Below are 15,259 nucleotides of genomic sequence, written 5' to 3'. Positions count from 1 at the left end.
CTGATGCACAGACTTAATGTACGAGGCAAGAAGACAGACTTCTTACTGTGTAATATGGGACAGCAGAAGAAGACTCAAGGACATGTCTTAACAGACTTGGAAGTGTGTGCATTAGAAGGAACCAATACATTGAGCTACCAAGGGTGTTGACCCAGCAACATATTCCTGTGAAGAAAGGTAACATTCCTAAGCAACAAGATCTAAGTAAGTGGCCTTACCTGTATGAAGTTCGTCTACCACACATTGAAGCAGATGTGGGACTATTGATAGGTGTGAATGCCTATAAGGCCATGGAACCATGGAAAGTGGTGAACAGTAGGGAAGACGGACCATATGTAGTGCAGACAGTGCTAGGCTGGGTCGTGAATGGCCTGAAACAAGAAAGCACAAGTGTGAATCCTGACACTCTGCAAGGCTGCATAGCGAATCGCATATCAGTGGAGACCATTGATGACTTGCTGGTTCAGCAGTTCAATGCAGACTTTCCTGAAAGGCGATATGAGGACAAGACAGAAATGTCTCAAGAAGATCATCAATTCATGCAATCAGTGACAAAATCATTACAGTTCAAGGATGGTCATTACCACATCGGATTGCCTTTAAAAAATGAAAACATTCAGATTCCAAACAACAAATGAGTAGCCATGCAGAGGCTGTTAGGTCTGAAAGGAAAACTAGAAAGAAACCCTCAGATTCACAGTGATTACTCTGGATTTATGGACAGCATGCTTGATAAAGGATATGCTGAAAGAGTACCAGAAGATGAGTTGCAGACAGATAAAGGGGTTTGGTATATCCCCCACCACGGGGTTTACCACCACAAAAAGAACAAAATACGAGTGGTCTTTGACTGCAATGCATCCTACAAAGGCTTTTCCCTGAATGGGCAGTTACATCAAGGACCCAACCTCACAAACACTCTCCTTGGAGTGCTGAACAGGTTTCGCAGACAGCCAGTGGCCATCATGGCTGACATTGAATCCATGTTTTATCAGGTTCGAGTTCAAGAGAAAAATGTAGACCTCCTTAGATTTTTGTGGTGGCCTGGAGGCAGTCTGGAAGAAGAGGCAGTTGATTACCGGATGTGTGTCCACATATTTGGTGCTACCTCATCACCAAGCTGCTCATGCTTTGCTCTTCGAAGAATAGTGGAGGATCTACAGGAAGAGACAAGGGATAAGGCAGCTCAGACACTCCTGACTAGTTTTTATGTAGATGATTGCTTGACTTCAGTGGAAACAGATTTAGAAGCAATTATGCTGGCCAGAGGTCTGAAAAATCTCTGTAACAAGGGTGGATTTCACTTGACGAAGTGGATGAGTAATTCAAAAACCTTTCTGTCATCAGTTCCTGAGCAAGAGCAAGCTACAGAAGTCAAGAAGCAGAAGCTTTCCAGCTTTGAAGTCAAGAGATGTTTTAAGCCTGCATGCTTTGGACCTGTCAAGACAGCACAGCTGCATAGTTTTTCGGATGCCAGCGAGGACAGTTATGGGACAGTAACATACCTTGTGTTAACCAATGAACATGATCAGAAGTCCTGTTCATTTGTAATGGCCAAGTCTAGAGTGGCACCACTCAAACAGATAACCGTACCCAGGATGGAACTTACAGCTGCAACTGTGGCAGTCAAGATGGACCAAATGTTAAAGCAGGAACTAGACATGCAGTTGGAGGAGTCATTGTTTTGGACTGACAGCATGACCGTCTTGAAATATATTGAAAATGATGGAGCTCGATATAAGACGTTCGTAGCAAACCGAGTGTCATTGATAAGAGAAGCCTACAAGCTGTCACAATGGAGGTTTGTGAATTCATCAGAGAATCCCCAGACCATGTCTCAAGATGTTTCACGGCAGAAAGTCTTAGAAAGAGAGCTGGATTGAAGGACCTTCATTCTTGCTAAGAGTTCATTGTTAGAAGATGATCCAGAGATTAAAGGACATGATGTGTCTTGTGTCATCAGAGCTAAAGAAGATGAAGATGCTTTGGGCAGGCTCATTGCATATTATTCTGATTGGCATTGCTTAAAGAAGGCAGTAGCATGGTTCACTCATCTCAAAAGGATCTTGCTGAACTTGAGCCACAAAAGAGCAGAGCTGCAAAGGACTAGCAGTGCATCAGATGTCGAACAAGATGGACAACATAGTACCATAGCTCAGGGAGTAAAACAATTCAAAGAAAGCCTGAAAGACTACTCCATCAATGTGAAAGATTTGACAAATGCTGAATATGATTTGATTTGTTACAGTCAACAGCTAAAATATGGAAAAGAGATCAAGACTACAGGGAAGGAACCAAGTTAGAAAGAGTAACCATATATACAAGCTGGATCCGTACCTCAATGAAGGAGTGTTGAGAGTTGGAGGAAGGTTGTGCAGGGCAGCGTTGCCAGAGGAGGCTAAGCATCCCGTTATCCTGCACAAAGACCTCTAGATTTCCACCCTTATTCTTCAACATATTCACCATCAGGTCAGACACTGTGGACAATCATGTTCTGACATAGCTCAGGCAAAAATATTGGATCCCACAAGTAAATTTTGCCATAAGAAAGATGTTATCGGATTGCTACACATGTCGCAGATTGTATGCAAGGACTGGTGACCAAAAGATGGCGGATTTGCCGGTGGAGAGATTGACACCAGACAGCCCACCCTTCACGTATACTGGTGTTGACTACTTTGGGCCATTTCAAGTTAAAAGAGGGCGGGTCATTTACTTGAAGAGGGCGTATTATTTACTTGTTTGACCATGAGAGCGGTTCATATAGAGGTCGCACACTCCCTGGACACCGATGCGTGCATCAATGCACTGCGCCACTTCATCAGTAGAAGAGGACAGGTTTCTGTTATCAGATCAGACAATGGAACAAATTTCATTGGCGCTGAAAGAGAGTTACGTGAAGTAATGCAGAACATGAATGACTCCAAGATCAAAGAAGAAATGCTGAAAAGATGAAATTCATGGATGATAGGCCACATTATCAACACTATGCCCGATTCCAAAGGCAATGTTCGGAGTGTGCAAGTGCGGACAAAGAGTAGCATCTTGGAAATACCTGTAACCAAGTTATGCTTGTTGCAGGAAGCAGCGTAAATGGACATAAAGGACTGTTAGAATGATGATTCACAGTTAAAATTGAAAATTTATAATATTTGTTTGCTTAAGAAAGTGAATGGCTCTATTTGATTTAAGTAATTGATGTAATCCCCATGCCTACACAATTAGGGGCCGGGCATGTTAGAGCCATAATGGAAATAAGTGAATTATGATTTAGAATTTGATGTCTAAAGTTTGTTTGAATGTTTGATTAGATTGACTGTTGCTTATTTAGTAATGTTAAATTGTTAAGTTTAATCTTGCTTAATTACATTAATGTATGCATGACGTCACTCTGCTGAAGCAGTAAGCTACGTGAGTAACGTAGAGAGATGTAGCGCAACAGTCTTTGACCGTGACTTCTCTGAACTAAACCATTTTCCTACATATATATAGAGAGAGAACTTTAATTTGCCATTTCATTCTTGTAACCTTAGCATTTTGGTTTAGTAAACAGCTGAAACTTTCAAAGAAGTCTCGCGTCATTGACTTAAGTTCAAGAAACTGGTCATAAAAGAAACTTGGAGAAACTGCAACTACATATAGTATAAAATAGAAATATAAAAAATCATTTTATGACCCATATTTTCTGAAGTCAGTGCCAAAGTTTTCTCTTCTCAAGATCTTCCAGAAATATTTCGTTTCTGTCTTTGATACATTTCTGAGTTCCAAAGAAATTGAAATACGCCTCTTTCCAAACAAATGGAGTTTGACATGTTATAACTCTAAGTTATAACTCTGAGCCCTCTCTAAAAAGCATCATTTCAGGGATTTACAACACGAGTTTAGTGGAACTGTTGACAGAAATCTAATACTTTTTTCACAACATGCAGTACATCTGTGCTGCAGTACCAGCCTCTCCTCTTCTGGAAGGTTTCTAGATGTTGGAACATTGCTGTGAGGATCTGATTGAACATTAGTGGGGTCAGGTACTGATGTTGGATGGTCAGTTCTGGATCACTCCAGTTTATCCCAAAGATATTGGATGGAACTCTGTCATTCCAGAGAACACAGCTCCACTGCTCCACAGCCCAGTGCTGGGAGGCTTTATACCCCTCTAGCCCATGCTGGGCACTGGTCCTGGTGACCTTAGGATCATGTGCAGCTGATCCAGAGCATCTTGTTCTATGGAGATTATACAAACTGTGTCAGTAGTGAGTGACGTTAACAGAGCTGAATCCGCTCATTAGGAGGACCGTCTGGATACTTTTGGACAGAAAAAGAATGCAGTTACTAAGAACCAAAAGTAGCCAAACAAAAAACACGATGAAAGCATATGGATCACTGAACTCTGCACAGCTCAACAGGTGCAGGTGTAAACACACAGGTTTAGAATGGATTTAAATCTGACCTCTTAAACCACTTCAGGAGGTCTGAGATGCATTTTAGCCAGATGTTGAAGGGTAAATACTCCATTGGAGTCTGGAAAGACCAAATATACGGTTTGCCTGACAGGTTGATCATGGATAATTCATTCTTGTGAAGGGATGTTACTGATATTAATATTAAATAATTCAGAGTAGGCCTTTCAATTAACATCGAAAGCATTTGGGGGAGGGTGATGGGTTTGTGTCTATCACACTGTGATGTGTCTGTAATGTTGAGCCTTTACTGTGACTAAAGGGCATTTCAATAGAGAAAAACTGTTATATATCCCAGATTTCAGTATCAGCTTATACTGTTGTTGAGCCTGGGGGCTTATGAGTGAGGGGCTCTTAATGGGTCAATGGCCAAATTCAGAGATTTATCAGCTTCCAGGAGGGTTAATGTGGAGAAGAGAGGGGCTAAAATTGTTAGGGGTGTTTTAGGGAGTCTTATTTTAGCAGAGGAACTGGGGCAGAGTGGTGAAAAAGGTCAAGTCCTGATGTTCTAGATGGAAATGGCTATTCCTGCAGATGTCATACACAGGGAGAGCTCTTAGCTGCTTCAACTGTGGCCACAGGATCAGTCAGTGCTCCAGGTGTGGGGGATAATGTTTAGACTGCAAAGGGATTTGGACATTCTGGTGAACGGATTTTGGAGGAGCTGTTGTTATAAAACCCCATGATACAGCCTAGGTTGTTGATTTGGGGTTTTGTGATATTGTATCTTGTTCATTTGGTGCAGTTGATTTCACACTAAAAAGGCTAAAGAGGACCAAAATACACATGTTGGTGTTTGTTTACTGATCAGAAATGTGTTGACCTCACATGTACCACCATAGAAATCGAAAATCAGAAAATAGAGACACTTAACATCTATGTGTGTAACATGGTTGGTATAGTGTAGTGGTTAACACCTCTGCCTTCTACACTGTAGACTGGGGTTCAATCCCCCACCAGGGCAAGGACCCTATGCTATACCAATAAGAGTCCTTGGGCAAGACTCCTAACACCACCTTGGCCTACCTGTGTAAAGGTAAATTGTAAGTCGCTCTGGATAAGAGCATCAGCCAAATGCCATAAATGTAAGAAAAGCGATAGTCATAAGCCTGACATGATGTCTGCTTCTTACTGACTCTTTAACCAAGGTTTACCAGCAAGGTCTGATGGTTGGTCAGAAATGCCTTCTGTTCATTTCTGCTCATCAGCTGCTATCAGCGGCAGCCCATGCCGAACTATAAGAAAGTAAAAAGTTAAAAGAGGTGGATTCTGAAGACAGTGAAGCCTTGATGTGTATACTATGTTGCTGAATCCTCACATTTGGTACAAACCAGTATAAAAACTAAACAGGCTTAACTTTGTGTACTGAGACTTGCAGTTCTTGTTCTGAGATTTTGACTGGTTCTGCCGATTAGTTTGCATGGCCATGTCAGTAGTCAGCACTGTTTAGAGACAGAAGAGATTCTCTTCATGGTGGAAACATCCTGAACTCAATCAGAAACCGTTGGGTACTATGAAAAATGGTGGATCACATGCCCAGCTTGCCCCTGTGGTTCCAGCGGACTCCTGGTACCGTACTGAGTTCTGTACTCTACCTAATAAAGCAAATGACAAAGGTTATTCCAGGTCGTGTCTTCTTTATTGAGATGTCAACCCCAGGCATGTCAGTGCGGTCTCAGTGCCAAATGAAACCAACGACAGTTCATTTCATAACATAATTATTCTCAGTTTTTCTCATGAGAAGTAGAGGAAAGTATTTTTTCCCTCATGGCAGTGCACTGTGTGATTCTTCCATTTACTTGTCTGGAAGACATTCTTTACGTGTCTCTGCTTGTCAAGTAAATGAACATATACATTGGATCACAAATCAAGATAAATAACAAGATCTCAGCAAAGAGAAGACAAACAGTTTGGATACCAACTTGAAATTCTTCTACAGTTCACACGCCTCACCTCTGGGACTATTTAATTTTGTTTACTGTTGATTTTATTTCCACACTGGTTCCAGAGATAAAGCATCTCAACATTATTAAGCCAAACTCTAACATTTACAGAAAGAAATCTGTGAAGTGATAGGAAAATCAGAAGAAGCTGTGATTTGTTATTTTGTTTGAACCTGTATTTAAGGGGGCAGTCGTGGGCTGGAGGTTAGGGAACCAGCCTTATGAGCAGAAGGTCGCCGACTTGATCCCTTGAGCTGACATGATATGACTGAAGAGCATGTGAGCAAACCCCCAACTGCTCTCTGGGCACTGTGGATTAGGGCTGCCCACCACTGTGGTGTGTGTGTTCACCAGTGTGTATGTGGTGTTTCACTGCACAGATGGGTTAAAAGGTGAACTTCCCCTTCGAGAGACTAATAAAAGGGCACCCCAGAACTTTACATGATAGTTCAAAGCACAAACAAATGACTTTTAATGTTTTGGCAGACCAGCTCGATTGTATTTCGGAAATATACGTGAATTTTGGTGAATTTTGTATTTAATGCCTTAATTTTAAAAAGTTGCCACAGAGGCAAAACAAGAGTGAAAAGTTTATAGAATATTCAAGTTATGCCATTTTGACACATTCCACAGTAAGCAGGTGAATTGGTAACAGGTGAGGTGGATGATTGGCTATAAAGGAGCATCCACCAAAGCTTCAGTCTCAGCAAACAAAGATGGGCTGTGATTCACCACTTTGTGCCAAACCTCATGAGAGAATTATCAAACAGCTCAAGAAGAATCTCAGTGCAAGATTGTGAAGAATTTCGGTCCTTCAACATCTACAGTCCATAATATTGTGAAAAAAGGGAATCCGGGCAAGGCTGGAAACCACTGCTCTGACAGAGCATCACCCTCGAGCCCTCAGATGGCACAGCATGAGAAATATGTGCTGTGGTCAGATGAGTCCATGTTTCAGCTTGATTTAGGGAAAAATGGATGTCAAGTTCTTCGTGCCAAAGATGAAGCAAAAGGCACAAAACCCTCTGTCCTGGTACAGGGGCACCAGTGCCCACAGCATGGGTGACCTGTATATATGTGAAGGTACCACCACCACCAGAGGCGTATATTGGGATTTTAGAGAGACACATGCTGCCGTCAAGATGATGTCTTTTCCCAGGTCATCCATGGTTATCTCAGCAAGACAGGAATGGTGAGAATGTTTCTTCACTCTTGCCTTTCTAATTTGTGAAATTATGTAATTATGAATACATGCACATTAATAATGGGGAGTGAATCACTGCTCCTCACATATTGACCATCCATGCTGCCTCCAACTCCTGTAATTTCCCCTGTTCTACCCAGACTGTGTGGAGAGAGTAGGTGAAGCTGCAGGCGATTCACTCTGGACTTTAACTGCTCAAACACCTTTTCAGTGCATGTTCTGGACTTACAGTGAGCATCACTGAGCCTACTGTCTGAATATGAGGTTCTGAATGGGGTGTAAACGGAAAAGCCCGGCTAATCCCTCATTACATTACAGATCCATTCACGTAGGTCACAGGGTGATGTCCTTCCTCTGGGTGAACCTCAGATTTAGACCTCTGCAAAACTACTCGCTGATGTATCTTCTCCATACCCATTTACTCGTTTATACTGATAACTGAAGAGAATTTCTCTGTTTATAAATCTTTCATAATCTTTTTAATACATGAAATTATTCTAAATTAAAATCACATTTTCATATTACAATGAGAAACGATAAAGCGTCTCTTCTCATTTATTCCTATGAAATGTTTTACTAACAGTTATAAGTCCGTCATGTGCTCCACCAATGACTGTTCACCATCGCTCTGGTGGGAAAGCACTGAATATCACCAGTGAACCACACATAAACACAGGTGTGGTGATGGAACCTGTCTGATGTTTGGCCTGATTTGTTGCTGATGTAATGAATCTCCTGTTTTCGGGTTTGATGTTCTCCTCCTTACCATCTCAACAGTGTTTCACCTGGCAGCGTTTTTGTGGTTCTTATCCAGAACCACCTACGGCTGAAGAACACATTCTAGAGAATTATAAGATACCCAGTACGCTGCTTGTTCTTTTACATCCCCTCATCCTGCTGCTCTGACTCCACACCAAGGTTTACTGCTGCTCCATGGCTGCTAAAGGGTTGTGAAAAAGTATTTGCCCCCCTCTTGATTTTCATTATTATTGCATATTTGTATGTAACATTAAACAAAGAGAACTTTTTAAAACCTAAAATAATTCTTTGTTATTTCATGTATTATAAAAGGAAAGGTATGTGAATCACACATGTGAAAAAGAAATCGAAAACCTGTTTTGTGCCCTTTAGCAGCAAAAACTGCAAACAACATTTCCCATAATTCCATCAGGAATTTGAGCTCACTCTTCTTTGCAGAGCTGCTTTAATTTCCAAAACCTTCATTTTTTGTTTCTTTTCAGCCGTTCCAGTGTGGATTTGCGTTTCTGGTTTGGGAAATGTTCTTCAGCATCACTCGATTCTTCTTCAGCTTCATCACATGGACGGATGAACAGACACCCTCCTTAAGACCCTCAGATATAGAGTAGAACTCATGGTTCCTTCAGTAACTGAGTGCTGTCCATGTCCAGAGGCAGTCAAACATCCCCACACCATCCCACCACCCACATGTCTGAATGATGGTCAGATGTTCCTGCTGTGAGACAGAATTCAGTTCACAGCAGATACAAAGGGATCTCTGTCGTGCTCAGTCTGGTCTAGACCATCATCTCAAAAGGCTTAGAGATTAATCAATCAATTTATTTCTGTTAATGTGAGATGAGCGTTGGTTTTTCTTTGGGTTAATGTTCTCTGCCTTGTTGCTCCTCGTTGAATGTCACTCATGCCCACTCTGCTTCTTCCAGTAGTTATGAACACTGAGGTTAACTGTGGCTGGAGAGACCTGCCGTTCCTTGGATGTTCTCCTGGAACCTTAGGTGACTTAAGTTCTTGCAGGCTGGCCAATCCCAGTAAAATTCTCCAACTCTGTGGTTTGGTGATGTCTGAGATTCTTAGTGCTTTATAAGCACTTTTTTAAATGGATAAGTGTCCAGTTTTTTGCTTATGTACTTTTGCATATGGGTTTATGTATAGTGGTAGTAATGATAGTAGTACTAGTAGTGGTAGTAGTGGAATTAGTAGTCGTAGTGATAGTAGTAGTACTAGTAGTGGTAGTAGTAGTAGTAGTGGTAGTAGTGGAATTAGTAGTAGTAGTGATAGTAGTAGTACTAGTAGTGGTAGTAGTAGTAGTAGTAGTGGTAGTAGTGGAATTAGTAGTAGTAGTGATAGTAGTAGTACCGGTAGTAGTACTAATAGTGATAGTGGAATTAGTAGTAGTAGTGGTAGTAGTACTAGAAGTTGTAGTAGTGGAATTAATATAATCACTTGTAGGTAGTCTGACCAGAGGAGGATGGGTACCCCCTTGTGAGCCTTGGTTCCTCCCAAGGTTTCTTCCTCAGTTCTGAGGGAGTTTTTCCATGCCACTGTGGCCCCTGGCTTGCTTACCTTGGGGTTTTTACATTCTTGTTAAAACTTTGTCTTTTCTGGAATTCTGTGAAGATGTTTTGTGACAACATGAGTTATAAAAAGCTCTATACAAATAAATTAGATTTGATCTGATTAGTAGTAGTGATGGTAGTAGTAGTGATAGTAGTGGTAGTAGTGGTAGGAGTAGCAGTGGAATTAGTAGTAGTAGTGAAAGTAGTAGTACTAGCAGTGGTGGCAGTAGTAGTAATAGTAGTAGGAGTGGTAGTAGTACTAGTAGTGGTAGTAGTGGAATTAGTAGTAGTGGTAGTAGTGGAATTAGTAGTAGTAGTAGTAGTAGTAGTAGTAGTGGTGATATTAGTAGTAGGAGTAGTAGTGGAATTAGTAATACTAGTGATAGTAGTACTACTAATAGTGGTAGTAGTGGTGGCGGTAGTAGTAGTAGTAGTGATAGTAGTAGCAGTAATAGTGGTAGTGATAGAAGTAGTAGTGGTTGTAGTAGTAGTAGTAGTTGTGGTAGTAGTGGAATTAGCAGTAGTAGTGGTAGTAGTAGTAGTAGCCGTTGTAGTGGTAGTAGTAGTAGAAGTAGTAGTGGTATTAGTGGAATTATTAGTAGTAGTGATAGTAGTAGTACTAGTAGTGGCAGTAGTAGTAGTAGTAGTAGTATTGGTAGTAGTACTAGTAGTGTCAGTAGTGGAATTAGTAGTAGTAGTAGTACTGGTAGTAGTAATAGTAGTAGTAGTAGTAGTAGTGGTAGTAGTGGAATTAGTAGTAGTAATAGTAGTGATAGTAGTAGTAGTGGTGGTGGTATTAGTAGTGTTAGTAATAGTATTATTACTAGTAGTTGTAGTAGCAATAGTAGTGGCAGTAGTGGAATTAGTAGTAATATTATTGGTAGTAGGACTAGTAGTGGTAGAAGTGGAATTAGTAGTAGTAGGAGTGGTAGTAGTATAGTGGTAGTACTGATAGTAGTAGTATTGGTAGTAGTACTAGTAGTGTCAATAGTGGAATTAGTAGTAGTAGTAGTAGTACTGGTAGTAGTAATAGTAGTAGTAGTAGTAGTAGTAGTAGTAGTGGTAGTAGTGGAATTAGTAGTAGTAATAGTAGTGATAGTAGTAGTAGTGGTGGTGGTATTAGTAGTGTTAGTAATAGTATTATTACTAGTAGTTGTAGTAGCAATAGTAGTGGCAGTAGTGGAATTAGTAGTAATATTATTGGTAGTAGGACTAGTAGTGGTAGAAGTGGAATTAGTAGTAGTAGGAGTGGTAGTAGTATAGTGGTAGTACTGATAGTAGTAGTAGTGTTTGTAGTAATAGTAGTGGTAGTAGTCAAATTAGTAGTAGTAGTTGTAGTAGTAGTAGTGGTATTAGTGATATTATTACTAGTAGTGGAAGTAGTCAAATTAGTAGTAGTAGTAGTTGTAGTAGTAGTAGTGGTATTAGTGATATTATTATTACTAGTAGTGGTAGTAGTGGAATTAGTAGTAGTAGTGATATTAATAGTACTAGTAGTGGAAATAGTAGTAGTAGTAGTGATAGTAGTAGTGGTAGTGGTAGTAGTAGTAGTGGTATTAGTGATATTATTATTACTAGTTGTGGCAGTAGTACTAGTAGTGGTAGTAGTGGAATTAGTAGTAATAGTGATAATACTAGTAGTAGTAGTTGTAGTAGTAGTAGTGGTAGTAGTGGAAGTGGTAGTAGTGGTAGTGGTAGTAGTAGTAGGGGAATTAGTAGTAGTAGTGATAGTAGTATTACTAGTAGTGGTATTAGTAGTAGCAGTAGTAGTAGTAGTAGTAGTAGTGGAATTAGTAGTAGTAGTAGTGGCTGTAGTGGTAGTAGAATAGTACTAGTAGTGGGATTAGTAGTAGTAGTGATAGTAGAAGTAGTAGTACTAGTAGTGGTAGTAGTGGGATTAGTAGTAGTAGTGATAGTAGTAGAAGTAGTGGTAGTAGTGGTAGTAGTAGTGGTAGTAGTAGTAGTAGTAGTGGTAGTAACACTAGTAGTGGTAGTAGTGGAATTAGTAGTAGTAGTGGCTGTAGTGGTAGTAGTGGTAGTAGAAGTAGTAGTACAATTAGTGGGGTTAGTAGTAGTAGTGGAATTAGTAGTGGTAGTAGTAGTGGTTGTAGTGTTAGTAGTAGTGATAGTAGTAGTAGTAGTGATAGTAGTAGTAGTAGTTGTTGTTGTAGTAGTGGAAGTAGTGGAAGTGGTAGCAGTAGTAGTGGTAGTACTGGTAGTGGTAGTACTACTACTAGTGGTAGTAGTGGTGGTGGTGGTAGTAGTAGTAATAGTGGTAGTGATAGTATTAGTAGTGCTAGTAGTAGTAGTACTAGTAGTGGTGGTAGTAGTAGTAGTGGTTGTAGTGTTAGTAGTAGTAGTGGAAGTGGTAGCAGTAGTAGTGGTAGTAGTACTACTACTAGTGGTAGTATTTGTGGTAGTAGTAGTAGTGATAATAGTAGTAATAGTGGTAGTGATAGTATTAGTAGTGGTAGTAGTAGTAGTACTAGTAGTGGTGGTAGTATTAGTAGTAGTAGGCATAATAGTAGTAGTTGTATTAGTAGTAGTAGTCGTAGTAGTAGTAGTAGTAGTAGTATTAGTGGTAGTAGTAGTAGTAGTGATAGTTTAACACCGCCAGGAAAGTTTTGATGAACTCTGGGTCGATATTGAGGATTTCAGAAATGTAGTGGATGTCACTGAGTGCCAGGTCATTTAATTTTTTTTCAATTTCTTCTAACCACCCTCTGAGAGCCTGACTTTATTATGCTTTTGTCTCTAATGCATCAGATAGAGCAGTGGTCACTGAAGGGTCAAATACACCTATAGATGTAATTCTATTAGTGTTGACTTGGGTGGGTAATGTAAGTTTGGTTTAGGTTGGTGTGTGAAACTAATAGGATCTGTTAATAATTTGATAGCAAGCATAGGTTTTGTGAGACAAATCCGGGCAGAGCCCAGATTAATAAATACCTTTACACTTTATTGCCCTGTTTGGCTGATCATAGGTCAATTGCTCATGACTACAGGTAAAGCTTAGTACTCATTTCTGATTTCAGGTAATCATTTCAGGTTAAGAAAAGAGTGAAACACATTGTGACTTAAAATCTGTGAGCCAAACCCACAGGGATGAATCCAATCATATAAAAAAAATTAAATAGTCAATAAAACCAATTTGTTCACTAGACAAGCTTCCTGAAGCCTACTGTGGAGGATGTAACAAAAGGGTAAAGCATCCCATGCCTCTTCCCAGGGAGGGGATTGGGCCAGAGATAAAATGCCACAGTTTATGAGAGCGTAGAACACCTGTGTGAAATCTTTCTTCAAGAGTTCTATATTGTTAGAGCCTAAATGAATAATCACATTGTGAACATATGAGCGCTTGGTGAGGAGGCTAGGGAGCTGCTGTGTAATGTCATTTACCTTGAGTCTCTGTTGAGGTATCTGACGATAGACTCCCCAACAATCTATGTGGGTGGCGGAGATTGCAGCATGAGTAGCAGGGTCCACTGAGAAAGCCAAGCATTGGCATCCAGCAGAGCAGACTGATGCCAGAAGAACTCGTCATCACAGTTGTGTGTGAAAACTGAAGCCAGAGAATCCCAGACGACCCTGTTCCTCCGCAACTTCCTCCATCTCATTCCTGGGGACCCCAAGCCGCTCCCAGGCCAACTTCGAGATGTAATCCCTCCAGCAGGTCCTAGGACGACCCCGGTAGGCTATGCCTGCTACACCCCCACCGGGAGGCGTCCAGAGGGCATCTGGATGAGATGCCTGAGCCACCTTAGCTGGCTCCTCTCAATACTCCGAGCTCCTCCTGGATGACCAAGCTCCTCAACCTCCTCACCTCTCTGCAAAGGACTCATTTCCGCCACTTGCCAAATGCCAAATAAATATTATAAAAACATATAATGAAAGTCCCCAGGAGTCGTGTCACTGGTGTTACTGCATAATTAAAAATCTCTTATTTTGAAATAAAAGTCACACTGATGACATCACACTGATGACTTCCTTTGACCTATTTTCTAAGGATCTATGAAGAAAAGCTCCTGGTAAGTCCACTGCATCTTTCAGTTCTCAGAGATTTTTTCATTCAGCTGGATTAAATTCCATATTTTAGTGGATGTTCCATGATTGACGTGTGGTTTGATGCTCTGTAGGTGTTGTTTTGTAAAACAAACCATTTTATATATATATATATATAAACACACTATGTGTCCAAAGGTTTGTGGACATACTTTCTTATTAGTGAATTCAGCTGCATTAAGGTTACTCACTACTGATCCTAAGGTTTCCACGCCCAGTGCTCAGCATGGTCTAGGTGGGTATAAAGCCCCCCAGCATTGATCTGTGGAGCAGTGAAACTGTTCTCTGGAGTGATGGACCTCCATCCAATACCTTTGGGATGAGTTGGAGTCACCCAGACCTGACCATCCAACATCAGTACCTGACCTCACTAATACTCAATCAAATCCTCACAGCAATGTTTAACATCTAGTGTACAGCCTTCCCAGAAGAGTAGAGGCTGCTACTGCAGCAGAGGAGGACAAACTGCTTTTTAATACTCTTCATTTTGGAAGAAACGCTGAATGAGCAGGTGTCCACAAACTTTTGGCCATATAGCGTATATCACTGCTTTCTGCACAAAACCCTGTCTCTCAATTTTTGTTGTTTTTCAGGTTTTGACATAATTGAAAATTGCCTGTTGTAGTTTACACTGTGTATGAATTTAAAGATGAATGGACTAAAAGAAACGGCCCAACATGACTTGGACAAAATTCTGGTTCCATTGACTTCCATTAAAAGTAACGTAGGTTTTTTCCTCCTGTAAAGTCACCATCCTGGAGATTTGAGGTTTTATTCCGACAGCAGTGATAAATATGTCCAATACAAATTCCACTCGGCTGTTTTTGTACTGGACTTGCTTGACTTTGGGTTTAAGTTATCTGGCCAAATGATAAATCCTGCTTTGTAAAACAGCCTTTTAAAAGACGCATTTTCTCAGGACATCTGGATAAGTTTAGTCTTAAAATGAAAACTGACCAATAAGAGCGATCCTTACTTTGTCTGCTGTTGAATTCTGGCTTAATTTATCTGGCTAGCTGTGAATTCCTGCACTGTGGAATATGAAACAGTCATAAATATTGTTTGTCAGTATTTGTCTTTGCATTTTTATTACTGTGTATGTTTGTGTTTATGTTATGTTTTATGAAGCTTTTCAAATATAAGCTATTTTATAGAGCCTTTTAACTCGGCTCAGTTCTGTCGACGCTGTTCTCACATACACGCCTCTCTTTTTCCATTTCTAGTCCCACAGGTCCCTCTAGAGGGGAGCAGGAGTAATGTCCGAGAGGGCCTAGTATT

The sequence above is a fragment of the Pygocentrus nattereri genome, chromosome 27 (genome assembly GCF_015220715.1).
Source record: "Pygocentrus nattereri isolate fPygNat1 chromosome 27, fPygNat1.pri, whole genome shotgun sequence".
Lineage (NCBI taxonomy): Eukaryota > Metazoa > Chordata > Actinopteri > Characiformes > Serrasalmidae > Pygocentrus > Pygocentrus nattereri.
The sequence above is the reverse complement of the archived record's forward strand: the minus strand, read 5'-3'. Positions refer to the sequence as shown.